We start from the raw sequence: 14,857 nt of genomic DNA, 5'->3' as shown, positions 1-14,857 counted from the left end.
GAAATCTTTCAACATGGGCAGGACAAGGACTTCATATTTTTCAGATAATGTTCAATTCCATACTTTATTTGCATATTGTTTACCATTTCTGGAAGGGAACATTTTCTCTAAAGAAAGCATTTCTGATTGTTTTCTTCAAAGCTGCTTCGCTTTTTCCTCATGGAAAAGCTTCACATGGTCTTTGGAATAGAGATAAGAGGGATTAGAATGTGTTAGAGCATCTTGCCTTGAGAGCCTTTGTCTATATTCTGTGAAGCTTTTTCTCATCAGCTCAGATTGACCAAGCAGTGGACTGTATTGAGGCCTTCCCCCCACGGGCGACAAGGACTGCCAAGGGGTGATGTGTATCATCATCTTGCCCTAAGCAGGAGTCAAGGTGCAGTTGGGGATCACAGCTCTGCAAAACACCACAAAGCCACTTTCACCCTCAGTACAAGCACTGCCAGGGAGACCTTCCATTCAGTCAGTTGTGATGTGGCCCTCTTTACATTAGCAGCCCTCTGTGCACAGGCACCAGTAACCACAGGAATTAACACTCAGTCCCCACACACACCCTGAAAAAAAACTGAGACACCCATGGCTATCTGCAAAGGAAAGAAGGCCAGAGAGCTGGTGCTATGATAAATAAACTCCTATTTGCACAGTTTGACCACTAGAATTTGTCCCATACATTATCCACTCATAGCTTATATAGTACATAAGCAAATATGAGACTTTGCAAGAATTGCTCATTGGTCATTAGATCCTCATTCCACTGTTTCTGTTCTTTCCTGCAGCGCTAATGCTTTCAGTGCTAGGAACTTATATATAGTTCTTATGGAATAACAGTACTGGAACCCCATTGAATATGATTGGTTCAGCACATCTCTGGGCAGCTTGCAAATACCCTTTCAGTTTGCGTTGGTATATTTCCAGTCTGAATTTTCTTTTAATTTTAAAAAAAGACTTTTAAAAAGAACAAGAAGAAAGTTCGATGTTTCCTAAAGCAACATTCAAAGCAATTAAATGAAACCTTTTTAACAGCATGATCTTTTTCATTTTCACTATCACCTCCTTAGCCTTAAGTAAAAACCAAAAAAGACCTTTGAAAAATGATGATTTTTTGTATTTAATATGTGATCTTTTCATGTTTCTGCTGTTGTATGCTTTTGAGCTGTCTAACAACTATGGATATGTAGCCAGCAGAAGGGCAAACTTGTCTCATATCCTGTGAAGAGGTGACTACCTGAAGTGTGGGTATGAAAGAAAGTATAAGAATCCTCTGAAAGGTTTTACTACAGAGAATATAGGGCTGAGACCTTCATCTAACCCTGGATGCACATTATTCTTAATAATGCATATCCGTACATTTTTTGCAGACTTTAAGTAGTGAGCTTACTAAAATTGATAATATTTTACAGAAAGAGTGAAAAAAAAAGTCATGTTTCCTGTATCATTCTCAGTTCTTTAATTTGCGACATATCACTTTTATCTCTTCTTGCTTTAACACCAGATTTGGTTTAATTAAATTTATGTCAAATGAACACATGAAATGAAAGGAAAATCAGAAAGCCTGCAGTTGCCCATTAGTGAGTCAGTGACTGCACAGTGAAAGGCTTTTGAAGCCTGGCTTACTGCCAGAACAAGCTTGCAATGATGCTCAGAGACACCCATGATGCTTTGAAGGGAAGGACTTAGCTGACCTGAACCTGCTCCATGGAATCAGTCCAAATCCTTATGGGCTGGATGTAAAATCTATAATAAGTCTTCTGTCTTCAACCCTTTACCTATCAACTGAAAAAAGGGTGTGAAACTACGATATCTGTACATAATTAATTAGAATGAATAATTCTTTGTTTTTTGCATGCTTAAAAAAGTTCCCCGCAGTTCCAATCATTTTTTAACCCATCAGATTCATAATCACCAATAGCCCCTTTTTTTTTTATTTTTAATTGGATCTAGAAGTCTTTAAAATACAAAATATTACTGCCTTATGTGGTATGCAGTGGAAATGAGGTGTGTTGACCATGAAGGTGTTGGTCAGAACTTGGTCCTCTGTGATCTTGAGATCCATTGTCCAAATCTGCCAAAGGGAAGCAGCATAAGTCTAAAGTACTTTGTGGGGCTGGGATGAAGACAGTCAGCAATTTTCGTATGGGTTCTACTGTGTAGCTGCCATCAGAGAACAACCAGGCTGACACAGGCTAAAGAGACTGCTAGGGAGGTGCAGACTTCTAGGTCTGTGTCTTAACAATAAAGCCTGTCGTTAGGTGGAAAGTGTTGTTGAGTATGGTAGGCTAGGCTACAAATTTAATTATTCTGTATGAACTCCAGGGGTAATCCACAATAAAAAAGTTTTTAGTGGTCATCTTAACCACTATCAAATGAACAAGTAAAGGCACTCACGTTTCAGAATAAAAACTCCTGGACAAACAGCTGGATTGAATGCCTACTGAGAAATAGCTGCTCTGCATTCCCTTTCCACATTGTTTCTCTTACAGACAAGGCCCTATAAACACGTGAATAGATGATGTGAGTTTAGACTACTTGCTATTTAAATGTAATCGTCTTCATGATGGGCAACTTTCATGATATACATCACACGTTCTTTATACAATAGAATATAATGTTATATGGTAATTTGATAGAGTTTTGTTGCCAGCTAGTAGTGAAAGAATTCTTACTGTAATTATTTTGTTACTGTTAGTTTGCATCCAGTTTAGCAGCTACTGACTCTTTATCCATATCTTACATTAGTAAGACATTAAATTAAGTCCTGGAGTTTCAGCACCTCAAAACATCAATATTTTTTCAACTTATTTCAATTTGATTATTGGATCACTTTATCTGAATTTGATGTAAAACCACTGAATTATATATAAACAGTGCAAATAAATGAATCAATATGCCGGCGTATATTTATGTTCTATTATTTAAGATTTTGTTTCTTTAGTAGTTCTTTGGTCTGAAAGTTATAAAAATATCTTTCATTGTTAGTAAATACATATACCAATTTAGTAGTCACAAGAAAGTACGGCTAATCACAATTCACTGATTTCAAAACCCTCCAGACTTGTGGGTTTTGTGAAACACACTTGTGTTTCTTAGCATCTTGTGAACTTGCAATAAGATCAGAGTCCATTATTTGAGTCAGTCTGACTCAGTGAGACACACACCTTGAAATGACATAAGAGATGCTGATTTACAAATCAGTGCCTGGATTCTGGCAGACTTTTGAAATAGGGTTGGAACTGGAAAGAGACAAATACAACCTAGTAAACACACAGATTTGAGCTGAAAAATGAGGTTTCATACCTGGAAAGAATTGTAAACAACCAAGAGTGTGAATATCTAGAAACAAAATAATTCAAAATTACACAGCGTCTCTTTGCAAGGAATAGAACAACCCTTCTTAGTAGGTCCAGTTTATAATTGCACTTACTCTCTATTTCATACTGCATTGTACGTGCCACACCATTTCAGTTTGTGAGGGGAAGCCTTTACCCAAAATCACACCAAATCTTCAGGACCTCCTGTGAACCCTTTTTAAAGTGAATGTCCACATTATACAAGGATTTCATTAATGTCTAGCAGCTGTCACTCATCTCCATATTCAGGTGTTAGAGAGTACATTTTGCAAACAGCACATTATAATACTTACACATGCTGAAAAGAGAAAGTCATTATTTGTGAACTAGAAATGAAGACTTTAATACTAATATCAGACTCTTTAATTTGGAGGACCCAATATGTTGTTATGGTAGTCTAAATTCATAGCATGATTTTATTTTAGCTTCCTTTTTGATTTACTGAGCACCGTATCTGTTACCTGACAGTAGCAAAGACACTGTTTGAGCATCCCTCTCTATTTTACTTTTATGAACCGTAAAAATACATAATACTTTTCACACATTTATTAAATTTCCCTAATCTCTGATCATCAAACAAATAGAAATTTGCTTTTGAGGCAATTAGAAAGCTTAAAGAAGTTCCAGTCCATACCTGGGACTGTAACATTTTCAATGTTTCTGCTTTGCACATTCTGTTTTGCTAAATAGGATTTTGTACATAAAGAGAAGGTATTTTCAATTTTTATTTCAGTAAATAACTGAAAAAAAAGAATAGAAAGGTGCTAAAAACTCTACCCATGAGCTTAGGGTTGGCAAGATAGAAAAGCTACAATATTAGGCCTCATGGACTGCATATCACAGCTTTCTGTCACTTGTATTTAGCTTGATCTTAGAATCTTTGTCCTTGCTGGGGATCTAACTAATAAGATTCAAAAAATAGTTACAATGCTTTCCAATTCCCCAGGTTGCAAGAACAGGATGCATTCAACAAGACAGAAAAACAGACTTCATTTGGAGATGCCATAAGCGTGATGTCACCAGGAAAGATGTTTTTAAAATATTTTTTTAATGACAGCCTCCATTCTTAAAAAGCACAGCTGTTTCTTGTACTGAAAAACACCCTGTTCACAGTAATCCTTAAAAAGAGTAATTTTAAAATCAGAATGCTTTGCCAGAGAAAAGTTCTGGTGTGACTCAACTGTGTTTTATATCATAAGTGCTTGACATCAACAGTGTGATAAAAATACTTTTGTCATGCAAAGTGCCAGTTTCCATTTTACATATGCAGCTTCTAATTTTGCTGCACAAATTTACATAACCACTTCAAAAGTAGATTATTTCCTGTGGGAGTGGCCCAAACCTGTGAAAACAATACGTAGGATAACTTGGAGCAAAGATAGAAGGCAGCGATAATGCCAGGTTGTGCCAGTGGCAAGAATTGCTTCCTACACTGCTGACTAACCTACCCATCAGGCAAAAAGGGTACCCAAACTAATTGAGATATAGGTTAATTTTTGAAACCTCTTCAAGGATTTTAGATTATTTTTTCTTTACCAAATGTAAATAAAAGCCACTTCTGGACCTTCCATTCTTATTTTTCTTCTAGTCATAGGATTAGTAATAATTTTTTGTGATGAAAAATGTTTTATTTTTGTTTCAATTGTTAAAGAAAAAGGAAAACACTTGATTTAAAAAGTTGTTTTATCTGCACTATTAAGAAAAACATGGAGCTAACGTGTGATCCTTTGCAGATATTTCCATTAGTATTGTAGTTTCCTATAAGAAACTAATGACTTTATTTTTTTCGAGTTTGTCTCTCGCTTACACTTTGTGGTCTTTGTATGGAAAGATTCTTTAAAAAAAAAAGTTTTACTGTCTTTCTGGATTTCATTATGTTTAACAATATCACTCCCATAGTACAGATGACAGTTCCAAGCTTGTTTAGTAATTGCATTCAGGAGTATCCCATTTCGTTCTGGAAAATTAAAAGAAAAAAAAAAAGAGAGAGAGAGAATAAACACAGGGAAATGATGGGAATATAATTACAATTTCTGTCAAAATGTCATATTTATAGAAAATAGGAAATAAGCCTCTATATCAAGAACAGTCTAACCAGAATGTATCACCCCCTGTCAGATGAAGCAAAAAATACCTGCCCTATTTGAAATCCATCTCTTACATAAATGTCACAGAGTTTCAGAGCTGAATGACAACTTGAATTGAGGAATCATTGAAATCTCACATTTTTTCATTATATTTCTACAACTTTATTTTCTTCTAAAAAATTGCTTCTCTACTAATGTATATTGTAACAAAATGAATTTAACAAACTGATAAATGCATGCAAAATATTCTGAATTAAAGTTACTCATTCTTTTTTTAAAATAATGTCTTCACAGCATAACATGTGACATTGGGACAGCTGCTTTTTAACAGTGTGGTTCTATTGGAATGTTGTGATGAAAGTCCAGATTAGAACACAATCTTACACCATCCAATGCATCTTTGCAAGGCAGGGGATCTTCTTGAAATTAAAATCAATTGATGTCTCAACTAATTTTAAAAATATTCAGATCTACAGCTTTTTTTAAATGGAAGAAATTTAATCTGTGCAAATCAACACAGATGGCTTTTAAAAGCACAGACATTTTTTAAGATAATGAATTATAGTAGTGAACATTGCTACAAAAGATTAAGTGCATATTTTTGATGATCTGAGAGCTGATTTCTCATAAAATCTTGTAGGAAAGGGTAGTAAGTAAATCAAGGTCTTTCCCAGTTTTTGTTCTGTCAGAATTTTTGTTTTGCTTTCAAAGGTGTATTGAGTTACGATGTGAAGATTCATAAATTTAGATGAGGAAAAATACAGATTCTGATTAAATTAAAGCTCCTCCTGCATGATCTGTTTGGTCATTTCTGTGGTTTCCTACAGGAATTGAACAATGGCATCACCTAATATTGTCACTAAAAATGTTTTTACATACCTTTTATGAATCAAAGAGCATTTCTGATGGCGAATCTTGTGTTCATAAATTCCCTATTTCCTTTAAACTTTCTTTGTGATGGATTTACAAACAAAAATAAACATTTTCTTCTCAAAAAAACCCCCAACCATTTTAAAGCTTCTAGTCAATTAATGGCTTACAGAACAAGCTCCGTAACTACCAATTTATTCACTTCACAGTGTTCCTGAAACGGCTGCTGTCTCAGTTTATAGTAACATGGCAAAAGAAGCACCTTTTGGTATGTGTTATTGTTTAATGCACAGTTATTGCAGCAAAAGTACCCTACACGTAGGTAATTAAGGTGGAGAAGGAAGAATGTGCAGCACATTCATTTTCTTTGCGAAACACCTCATAGGTTGCTTAGTTCAGAAAATGCTGTCATCTGGGTTAGAAGAAGCAGTAAGTCATGTGTCTCCTGAGAGAGAGAGAATTAAATGCTGGTTAAGAATATGCAGTGAGTCTATGTCCCTGCTTTTACATACACTATTTAATATCAATGGGATAAGGAAGAGAAATCTGCAAGAGCAGTCACTTAGAGTTTGCAATTCAGTTGTCATTTTGAAACTTACTAGAGGCATGAGCAAAATGTGGTGTGAAGAATACATTGCTTGATAGTATATTGGAAAAGTAAACTTTGCAACTCCTTATGCATAGTTAGTTGCCTATGATTGCTATTTTTTTTGCACCACTTTAGACAACAATTTAAAAAATAATGCTTGAGGTAACTGTAATAATAGCAAAATTTTGCCTTTCTATGCTGTTTTTGTCATCTGCTTGTATCTGGCATTCTATATGAACACATATTTTTGCATATATTTTGTTTATGTGCGAGTCTTGGCATTTTAGCCATCTCCTGCAGAGGCCCCTTAGTACCATATGCTTCTGTTTTTCTTCATTATGTGATGTGATCTCTTCTGACTGTTACATGCACGTGAAAGGACAGTGGGCTTTTGGGGGAGAAGAAACCATGCTTTAAGAGAGCACACGTCAGTTGCTCTTCAGTCGTTTGGAGCTGATTGGATCTGACAAGTGTTGTAGCTACTCATCGTAATGGATGTCTCTGCTTTAGCAGAGGAGAGGTGAAAAGGATGTAATTCCCAGTGGAAGAAGGCAACATGAACTATTATTTAATTACGGGCTAATATAAAAATCCCTTGGAATCCCTTGCTGGTTTGCAGACTTGTCTTCCTTTCTCTGTGAGGCAACAATCAGGGCTTTTAATGCAGTGCAGACAGCTATGCCTGTTAGGAAAACAGTTCCTAAAAGATGTAATATGCTTATTTCTTTCTTTTATGAAGCACAGAAGTCTGCATAGGTATGCCATCAATTCTTGAAATATAGAAATCCCTCATGGTTTTGTCCTGCTTAAAAGATTATTTTTTTTAATGCACAGCTTGAAATAATAAGTCCACATTAGACAGCAACTTTTCCTGAGATCTGGAGGTTGGTTGCTTTATTCATCAGGAAGGCTTGATTATTTCTCTGACTGAATCTTTGCACCTTGTTTTAATTCAGTTCAAAACACACCTATTTTTCTCATCTGAAGAGAAAAACTTTTGTGTGTTATGGTTGCTTTGGAAAAAAAAACGACTTGTAATCATTTGTTTTATCTCTGTTATGAGCTTCACATGTGCCTGGTAGTAAAAGCAGCGTTAAAAACTGATGCCCAGACTTACACACCAGAAATACAATTAAGATTTTGCACTCAGAATGAAATTTGAAATGCAATTAAGAGTTCATAAATGAGAGAGAACTTTTTAAAAAAATCAAACCTAAAATAAACCAACAAAATGCAAAAAAACCAAGCACACACCCCCCCCAACCATAACTAGGTTCTGTCCAAAATAAATGCATCAAGTAGCCAAAGGTTTGGATCCTCATTAGCCCCAACTGATTTCAGTTGAAGATACCCATTCCTGTACATTGCTGGGTTTAGATCTTTTGTTTGATAGTTCTTATATGGTCTTTAACTAGTGTAAAGATAACCATAGGTATTCCACTAGTGCTAGGTTTAGCATAGGAGTGTTAAAATTTTACTAAAATAGTATAACCCTGAGATTTATCCTACACATAAGATTCCAGAGGTCTCACCATAGGATAAATAAATCAGAAATAAAAAAATAAAGTTCTTATGGAACATAAAAGAAGATTGGTAATGGAAGTAAAATTTGACTGTACCTACATAAATGGTCCTTTTTACACATGTTGCTGCACAGGGAAATTTGCATGTTGTAATTTATTAACTGTCTCAATACAAGTTGTGAGATTCCCACCCCATGTACAATCTATGAAACTACCAATGCCATACCACAGATAATTATTGAGTTTGCACAAATTTTCAGACACAGCACTTCATAAAGCATGCAACATTCATCACAAGCTTATGGGTTTAGTACTGAGTTATTTTAAATACAAGTTACATTTTACTTTATAGCACTTTAAAGAATTGAAAAAAACATTGAGACAATTCAGAAAATATGGACCTTTTGAAAACTGAGCTTAATGAAGAAAGAAAGATAAAGTGATCTGTCAGTTAAAGAGTGGCATATCTGGAATTCAATCTTCCCTCTTTTGGCTGGTCTTATTTCTCCAGGTCATGCTGCCTCTGTTCTCTGTGAAACCTCAAGTCACACCAGTTCCACATTATCTCCAATATATTTTCACCACGAAGAGCACCATAACCTTTCTGCACATTGATAGTTGATACTTGAAAGGTTCAACATGTGACTTTCAAAAAAAAAAGTGGAATCTTCTTATCCATATTTGCCAACATTGACACCAATGTGTTGTCCTAAAGCTCTGGCTTTTGTTTGAATAACATTATTAACCTACTTGAAGCTAGCAGGAGAAAGTTCACAACTCAGTATCTGCTATGTAAAAGACCTCTTAGACTCAATGGAAATCAAATATTATGAGTCTTTTCCTGGAGTTACAACAGTTTTTCCAGTTGTGTATTTTATCATACATTTTTTGACATCAACATATAATAGAGGCTGTAATACATGGATATTTTACCTTTTCAAATCCTGTTTGCAGAAACAGCTGTGTGATCTAATCCCATGAATACTTTGCTATGTAATGTCTTCTAACAATTGTCCATTTACTTAAGGATGCATATTTCTCCTTTGTTTTGAAATTTTCAGAAGTAGAAAGCTTCTCTCTTTTCTTTCTTGTCATCCTCTTTTTAAACCTTAGGATATGAGGTTATCTAATGTCTTATAGTGTGCAAAGTTATCTGACTGAAAAATGGCACAGAAAGTGATCCGTACACATACTATAAATTGATAACAAATATTTAGTTAAACAATTGTTTGCTGTGGAGTGATTTTCCAAACTCAGAGAAGATTCAAACCTGACTTTAATTTTATTAATAGGCACAAGCTTTTCCCCTAAATTAAAGTAGATTGAATAGGTGAATGCTAGCCTGAACAGCCATTTCAGAAAAAGCTAACGATGGGCAGTTTGTATCAGAAAACCTGGCCAAGAAAAATTATTCACTGCACATTTGAAAACTAGGTTGAAAGTCCCTTGTGAACTGAACCAACAGTCACAGGAGACTGATAAGTGCTCAGACTTTGCCTGACAATTTACTTGTGTCCTGAGAAAAATACAAGGATAATCTCCTTTACAGCAAAAGGGTGAGGAAATCAGACGATCCAAAAGAGGCAGGGCTGAACTTTGCACAGAGGGTAAAAAAATGAAAATAAAGCATTTGGAAAGAATGAGGTGTAATTCAGGTATACTTTCAAGTTCTTGATTGAACACTGTATTTCTGCTTTTAAGCCCCATCTCTGTTCAGAGGGAGGCTAAGCAAAAAAGCAAAGGAGAAGCTCATCTCCTTTCACTCAAAAATTGTTACCGCTAATTTTGAACATTAATGACAGCAATTTATCACTCCTCAATCAACACGCACAATAGTAATGGCTAACTGGGTTTTAAAGCATTGAACATGGCTGGGAAATTTGGCCAAAACTGAGCAAAAAAAGTAGAAAATTACTAAAGGAAAATTGCAGGTTCCTTGTCATCCACTGCATAGGCAAACAGCACACCCCATTGTCTGGGAGACAAAACCACAGTGCCAGGCCTGCAGTCACCTCTCAGGGAACTGGGTGCCTCTCAGCTGGCTTTTGGGGAAAACAGAAGCAAGAAGTGCAAGCATATCAGCATCCAATTTGTCACTGAGGAAGTACTGCAAAGGTTGATGTCCCTGCAGGCCAGTTCTGGAGGGCGGGATGTGGAAAGCATTCCCTGCAGGTACATCCGTCAGTTGATATTGCTCATGTTTTCTTGGCTGCCAGCTGTCTGGCAGATAATTTAAAGATGCCTATGGCTACTTCAGCCCTGGGCTACATGCATGACGTAGGAGTATACATTGACCAGGCTCCTGTGGGCCCGCTACCTTTGTCAGAGGAAATGCCCCTGCCTTTTCCATGATAGTACATCCTTAGTGTCCTTTCCAGCACACACCAGTGCAGTGCTGCTTGGAGGGGAGGAAGCATAAGGATGGACAGTATTTTGCACTTCTTCCTATCATTTTGCACAGATGGCTAGTGTTTATGCCTTTCCACGTGGCTGCACACTGGACAAGATGATCAAGACAGATGATGTATAAATGGAGCTCACTGGAGATGAGATTCAGTCTACAGTGGCTTAATTTCCCTGGGATGACCATAAATAGGGGCTGTTCTTTGTGGCTGGCTACCAGCATCCCTTTGAAACAGTTTTAAGCCAGCCACTGTGTAGTATACATAGATTATAGACACACCTTTTGTTGTTACTGAGGGACTATGAACTCTTCAGAGATGTTTACGTGTGTTTAGAAGTAGAACTGTGCATGGATTACTGTTGGTTTTGTTGGTGTGGTTTTTTTCTTTTTCTTTTTCCTCTGCTGTCAGTTATTCAGATATCAAATATATAAGGTGTTAGACAGCAAGGCTTGCCTGTGCCAGGGAGCAGGAGAGAAGGAGCATTGGGGACAGTGAGGGGAGGGGAAAAGATCCTGTCAGCTCTGGAGACAAAGACATAAACCAAGGGTCCTCAAACTTTTTAACCAGGGGGCCGGCGAGCGGATGCAGCGGCAGGCAGCCATCTGCGGCTGTTTGGTTTCCCCCCCCCAGCCCCCGGCTGGGGAGGGAGGGTGGGGGGGTCTGTAAATACCAGGGGCCGGATTGAGGAGCCTGGGGGGCCATATCTGGCCCGTGGGCCGTAGTTTGAGCACCCCTGACATGAACTAACTTCTTCCTACAAAAGCCTAGGGCTGGACAGCCTTGTGTGATCTCTGAAGACTTTAGAAGAAAGTATACTATTGAAGGCTGAAGGCTCAAGCACAAATCCAGAAGAAAACCTTTGAGATTTACAAACTGCTCTTCTTAATCATGAAGCAGGGGTGTCCTTTCCTCATTTGTGGGTCCACTCACACTCCAAACAAATCCGAAACCATTACAATGCATGGCAGTTGGTCGGTAGTGTGGAAAAACCTCATTTACTGACTGGCCAGACAGTTTTAAAACCTTCAGATTTTTCTAAGTCTAGGTTATTAACTGTCTGACTGTAATCACATCTTCACCATAGGGAGCTTCAAAAGCTTTTCATTTGCATTGAATCAGTTGCCTTCCTCCCTGTCTTTTTCCCCCTGGAAATAAGCTTAAATAATTCAACAAACTGCACACATGGCTAGTGATTATTGAACCATTCTGAAACACTCCAGGCAAATGGACCATTATGTAGCAGGAATTAAAACTTTTCTTGCAGTCATTAGGAGAAAGATGTATACGTATCTCTCTATGTACAATCCTTTTCTCTCTCACATGTATGTATGTGTGTGATAGTGTATGTGGACAGAGATATTTGTAAACATTCCCTTTTCACAGAGACCTCGTAACTGTACAAAAAAAATTTGTTTGAAACAGTATTCACAGAATGTATTAGAGGTGAACCATGATAGTTTATGGTGAGTATACGGTGTGCATTGTGAAGGTATCAAGAGATTCTGTCAACAGTACGTCTTTTCACCCTGAGAGCATAGAATTTCTATTTCATACTATGTGTTCATGTGCAACAGTCACAGGATTCTGCTGATTAACTCTCTAAGCTATAAAACATGCTAGCTTCTATCCCTGTGTACCAATGTCACAATGGGAATAAAAAGAAAAGAAAAGGAAAAAAAAAAAAGAAAAGAAAAGAAAAGAAAACAAAACAAAACAAAATCCAAACTGATGATTTTAAGTAATTATACACCATTTTTTTCTTAATGGAATCATAATTTAAATGGTCAAAGTGAACTTTTTAGGGCAAGAAAAAAGTAGAAGTAGCAAGAAAAACAGCTTTTCACTGCCTAAAATGTCATGGTTGTATCCAAGATTTCTAAACTGAGTGTTTCACTCATCTTTTTGGCTTTCCTGCATTTCAGTGTGGGTCCTGTCATGACTACTCTGCAGGTACAGGTTATCAGACCATTAATCTCTCAGTCCTTGGGTTTTTGCTTCCCATGACTGGTCAGATTTTTTTTTTTTTCTTTTTTGTAATGGGAAATCTATGTAAGTGGCACATTAGTCACCACCTGAAAAGATAAAAACAAATGAACAAATATAATTCAGAAGACTCCAAATATTTGTTTCTATGATATTATAAATATAAATAACAGGAAAATAAGGAGGGAGAGCGGGTTCCATAAGGCAGCTGACAACATCAGCATTAAATTTGAGTCTAGTTACAGCTTTTTATTTAAGTAAGGAGAAACCAATATATAGCGACACAGAACCTTTCCTGTGTTCCAAGGACACTTGTTCCCTTGTTGCATGCCATTCCAATGTCAGTTATATTGGTACATACATAGTGAAAACAGATAAGAAACAATGTTTAGAAACCCAGTGTGTAAGTTCATATCTGATTAGTAGCCTTCTGTGTCATGCTAACTAAAACAGAAATGTTAGCTTGCATAAATACTGAAATCCAGGCAAAACTTGCCAAAATTCAACTTCTCCATAATATAGGGGAACATAAGGTGTACATGCCATACTACAAATAGTGTTCACTGTCAATATACTAATAATATATTACAACTTTAAATGCAAATAATATTTTACATGACATTTTTAATACGATTTCTTAATTTTCCCCAATAATTTTCTTCTTTTTTCCTCTGAATAGTTGACTACTGTTCAGTCTTAATAGCTTAAAGAAGAGTACAATTTCACTGTTAAAAAACTACCTACTGTCATGTTGTTATGGAATATTGTCTTGTAAATATCTTCTGCTGAAAATCTACAAGACATTTGCCCCATAAATTCTACACCTTTACATTCTTGCACATCTCTAGAGAAGACCAGAAGCTCTCATAAGCTCTCACAAAGATTTTGCTTTTTGGACACTGTATAACAACTGCATGCAGAACTGTTCAAAGAATTGTCTCCAAACCTTTCCAGTCATTGAGAAGGCAGGAGCACTGAATCAGCTGTAGTTAAACCCTGAGGAGTATTTTATGTTCTTGTCTACCTAAAAGTCTTACTGATACCATTGGAAACTTTGCCTAGGTACTTCGTAACAACAGACCATTTAGAAAAGTATGCATAATGATCTCTGTCTAAGCCACTTACATTTGTCTAGTTATGCTGGTATCAAATGCTTCAGTTAGGGTTTTTTCCTGTGCTAAAGACTGAAAGACCTCAAAAACAGGGCATAGGATCTCCTACTGAGTAAACTAATCTTTTCGTCTCACTCAGTTGGGAAAATAGGAGAGAGAGATTAGCGACTGAAGTCCAGCCACCAAAATCGGTTCCAATCATCGGTTTTGTAAATATTTGTGCACTATCAGTTGTCATATCAGAATCTGGAAAGAAAAGTGAGATTGGGACCCAGTGTAGCTTTTTGCAGGTAATTGTATGCTTTGTGTATTAAATATTTTATAAAATTTAGCTATGGCTAGGAACATTAGCATAATGTAATTGAAATCATAAGAAACATTTTATATCACATCTATTTTAACTTTTAAAAGTGTTGTACTCCTGGGTATGTTAAATTGATTGCTTGTCTATGTTTGTTGTTGAACGATCTTCTTGCTGATCACCAGAAATAAACCCTGTAATACTAATTTTCAAGCACCACTTTTATTTGATCGGGGTATAGCATATATCCAAGATGAACGACTCATTTGAATGTCTTCTCCATGGGTTAGATTCTTCTGTATAAGTGGTTGCTTTGCAAAGCATTTCAATGCAATGTACATGTAGAGTGCTTTTAAAGTGCACTTTACCAACCTATTGAAGATCAGCCCAACATAGTTATCAATAGACTGGCCTTGACAATGGCTCCAGTTTAGCAAGGAAAAGGGAATTCAGAAAAGAAAAAGAGGTATTATGACTGTGGACACTGCCCCTGTGTTACTGTGATAAATAAAAATCACATTGATTTTAGTGTCGATTACAGTTCATCACTGCCAGTGATGAATTTTGCTATTTATACTGTTACTTTGTTAAAAATCCTTAAAAGCACTGTTATTCTACAGATGTTCCTGGATTTAAATTG

Source organism: Falco rusticolus, chromosome Z, assembly GCF_015220075.1.
Source record: "Falco rusticolus isolate bFalRus1 chromosome Z, bFalRus1.pri, whole genome shotgun sequence".
Taxonomy (NCBI): domain Eukaryota; kingdom Metazoa; phylum Chordata; class Aves; order Falconiformes; family Falconidae; genus Falco; species Falco rusticolus.
The sequence above is the reverse complement of the archived record's forward strand: the minus strand, read 5'-3'. Positions refer to the sequence as shown.